Source organism: Vombatus ursinus, unplaced genomic scaffold (assembly GCF_900497805.2).
Source record: "Vombatus ursinus unplaced genomic scaffold, bare-nosed wombat genome assembly UNPS02014798.1, whole genome shotgun sequence".
NCBI classification, from domain to species: domain Eukaryota; kingdom Metazoa; phylum Chordata; class Mammalia; order Diprotodontia; family Vombatidae; genus Vombatus; species Vombatus ursinus.
Window position 1 is genome coordinate 83,485,368 of NW_020954576.1, and position 4,136 is coordinate 83,489,503.

A 4,136-nucleotide genomic window follows, 5' to 3' on the forward strand; every position below is an offset into this window, starting at 1 on the left:
AAACACTCATTGCTTTCAAAAAGCTCACATTCTATCAGGGAAGGCAACATGTACATATTAGGTGTATGTAGAATACAAAACAAAGTTATTTAGGGAAGAATAGCATGAGTGTTTGAGGGGAGAGGTCAAGAAAGGCTTCATATGTTACCTAGAAGGGTGTGAGCTGTGTCCTGAAGAAGGTGAGAAGGTATGAAGGGTGTGTACTTCAGATGTGGATGACGTCCAAAGAGACGGAAGATGTAATGCCATATGTGGGTAGGTAGGTGATGTGGTGGATAAAGCACTGAGCCTGGAGTCAGGAAGACTCATCTTTATGAGTTCAGATCTGGCCTGACACTGGGGTCACCAAGAGTCGTACACGACTGAACCAATCAAACATGTGAGGAGCAGAGAAAGCCAGTTTGGTTGGATTGTAGTGGGGAAAGTAACACATGAGGCTGAAAAAACAGGTTGGAGCCAGATTTTGAAGGGCATTAAAAGCTAAACTGGAGTTTATATTTGATCTGAAAGCTAATAGTGAGCTGAAGTTTATTGAGTGGGGTTTGCTATACCTGTTTTTTAAGGAAAATCACTTTGGCAATAGTTGGGAGGTTGGATTGAAGGAAGAGATGAGGCAGAGAGGCTAGTATAGGTGATACGGGCATGAAAACTAAGGTGGTGACAGCATGAGTAGTGGATAAAATAGATATTATGGAGGTAAAAAAAATGTAAGATTTGGCAACTGATTGGACATCTCCCAATCCAGATCATAGTAGCTATTGTGTATCGTCTGGCAGATGAGGAAAAGTGAGGAATTATGAGGTTATAAGCTTGGGAGACTTGAAGGATAGTGGTGCATTTGACAAACATGTAATTCAGTAGGACTGATTTGGGAAGGAAAATTGAGTTGTTTTCGACATGTTGAATTTGAGATATCTATAGGACATCCAGTTTGAAACGTCCAATAGGCAGCTGGTGATGCAGTACTGGAGCTAGAGAGGTGTGGCTGGGTATATCGATCTGTGAGTTATCTGTAGAGATGCTAATTAAACTCACAAAAGCCCATAAGGCCTACACATATAGAGGCAGACAGAGCCTTGGGGTACACCTCAGTTAGAGGTTATAATATGAAATGGTAGTAAGGTGTTGGACAGCCAAGAGAATAGCATCACAGAAACTCAGAGAAAAGACTACCCAGGAGAAGGAGTTGGTCAACAGTCTCAAATATGATAAAGAAGTCAAGAAGAAAACTGAAAAGGGATTGATAAAGCTTAGGGAGACAGAAATGACAGATTATAAACTGAGGAATGCCAATTTTTACATCATGTTAGTGAAACATTTCTAGGTGATGGTGAAATTCAGGGTATGACCATCAATACATATAGCTGAAGTCCTATATGGAAGAGTTCTCAATTTAATTAAAATCCCACCTTCTACAGTAAGTCTTTCCTGGTCCCACTTAATGCTACTGACTTCAGAGATTACCTCCAATTTGCTCTGTATACATCTTGTTTGAACATAGTTGAGCATGTTGTTTCTCCCATCAGAATGTAAGCTCCTTAACAGCAAGATTGCTTAGTGCCTTTCTTTGTATCCCTAGCATTTCGTATAGTTTCTGGCACATAGCAGGTGCTTAATAAATGCTTGTTGACTGATGAGGTCATGGGATTTGAAGAGACTGAATAGGGAGATTAAGGTGTTCGAGGGAGTATTAACATGTATGTTGAAGTCCCCTAGCATATAAGGGCAGAAGACAACAAACCGAGTACTGTACTTTCTAAGAAAGGAGGAACGATCTGCAGGTCAATATACAACAGCCACCATGATCTGGATTCAGTGGTAAGTTTGTATAAAGTTCAAAGTAGAGGATATTGAATGACGGCAACAAAGAAAGGGTCAGCATGGTGGCGGTGGTAGAACTTTAGTTAGGACCAACTGGCTGGTGCTAAGATCAGGCCTCCTCTTTGTCCAACTGGGCAGGAAGGTAGGCGCTGGGACTAGGACCTCCTCCAGTAAGAAAGGCAACCAGTGACAAATTTTCAACTTTCTATTCAGATATCTTACTTACAATTTACAAGCAAAGTTCTTTCACATTTTCTTGGTATTTTTTATTCTTGGCACTCAAGACTTCATACTGCTTTCTCTTTATGTACTAAATTATCTACAAATATGCCCAATCAACTACTGTGTGGTGGGAATGAGATGGTCTGCCCTCAAAATTCATCAAGAAATTAATTTATGATCTGTGAAAATACAAAAAACTTAAGAATGGCAGCATCTCATACGTACCTCTCAAGGGCAAAACAAGCACTAGCCTCACTAGTTTTCATATGTGATTGAGTAAGCTCCTCTGATTATTAGCATGAGCTCTTTTCAAGTCGACACTATTAAAACATGTTACTAAGACTAGTAAGTTAAGTAAAACTCTAAGTCTTCAGGCACAGAGATTAAGATTATCCAAGGTGGCGCTACAAATTTATTTTTTGAAGAGCGTAAAATATACACAAAAGATATTTTCATCTGAACATTAATTGTATTCTAATGTGACCAGTACAACAAAGAGAAAAGAATAATTACAAGCACTTTTATATAGCACTGGAAATGCAATATTAATTTTGTAAAGTGCAAAGTTTGCTGCACAACATTGTAGAGAGATGATGGTAAGTTTTCTTTCTGGCCATGTGCTCGGAATACTGAATCATATTACATATGCTATATATTAATATCAGCTACAGACCCAGGCCAATTCTACCAAGATGGGCAGATGAAAACTCATCATATCAAAGAGTGCATATAGACATATATAATTAAAACAGAATTAAATAGTGCATGAAATCAAGTAACATTAAACTGATACAATGACTATAATATGTATATAGACATACACACATTATATATATATAACTTTAAAACTTTACTGTGAAAAATCATGATTTTGTTGCACATTAGGTATCTTATTAACTTAGTATAAGCATAAATATTCAATGTGAAATAGAACTTAAAATCCTAAGGAACTTGATTTGTAAAATTTCTCTTCTTAAAAAAGGGTGGGTGGCACAAGAACTGCCTATAGAATCAATGCTTTTAGTATAAGACAGTTACAAACGACCAGAACTGGCTTAAATCAGACATAGGGTGGAACACTAATACAAACAACATATATGCCTAACCTTCATGTAATCCCTTCACCTTTATTTTTAAAAAAATCTCTAAACATGATGTCGAAATTTTATGATAGAAGATTCTAGCTGTAAGTCAGCTTTAAACAGGACATTCATTTCCTACCCTTTACAAAGCTGCCAATCATTAACCTTGGTATTTACAATATCTTACAAAAAAGAAATGACACATACTGGATGTTATTTAATGTATGGGAAGAGGAATCATATAAAATGTTCAGTATGAAAACTGAAAAAAAAACCAGGGTGAAACGCACTAATACATAAAATACATGAAAAATTTCTATGTGCAGAGCACAGCAAATGTTAGTGTTAGGCTTGACTACCACAGTCAATGATATATGAAAGATTAACGTTTGATCAGTATGGCTTACATCAAACCTCTGGTAACTTTCTCAAAGTAAAACATACACAAACAGTTCAAAACCAAAAAGGCTACTGTAAATATATATAGTGATGCACCATTTAGTAAAGTGTCAAAACTGCAAAATAATCAAATGCTACAAAGGAAGGAATTAAACTAAATGATCCATTTCTAAGGTCATCTTCTAGATCTGAATTTCAACGACTGACACTTTATTTAAATATCATCAGTTAGTGTATCTAACATTGCTTTGCTTGGAGCTCTCTAATTTACAGACAATTCACCTTTTATCTAACTCCTTGCTCTCTCAGTCCTGCAATATCCTCTGGCAGAAAGCAACACAAAGGTCTAACAGGTCATGATGTCAGTCTTTCCAATATGCCCAACAGACCCATGGGCAGTCATCTGATTTCCTGACATACCTAAGGACCTCTGGGTTGTGTCATTCACTTTGCTGTAGCACCCTCAAGACTTCCAGCCCTTTCCTTCTGCTCTGCAGCAGAACTTTCTTTTTATATATTGTCTCCTTCACTAAGTGTGAGCTCCTTGAGAGTAAGGACTGTCTTTTTTTTTTACTTGCATCTTTAAAGGCGCTTAGCACAGTGCTCAATGGG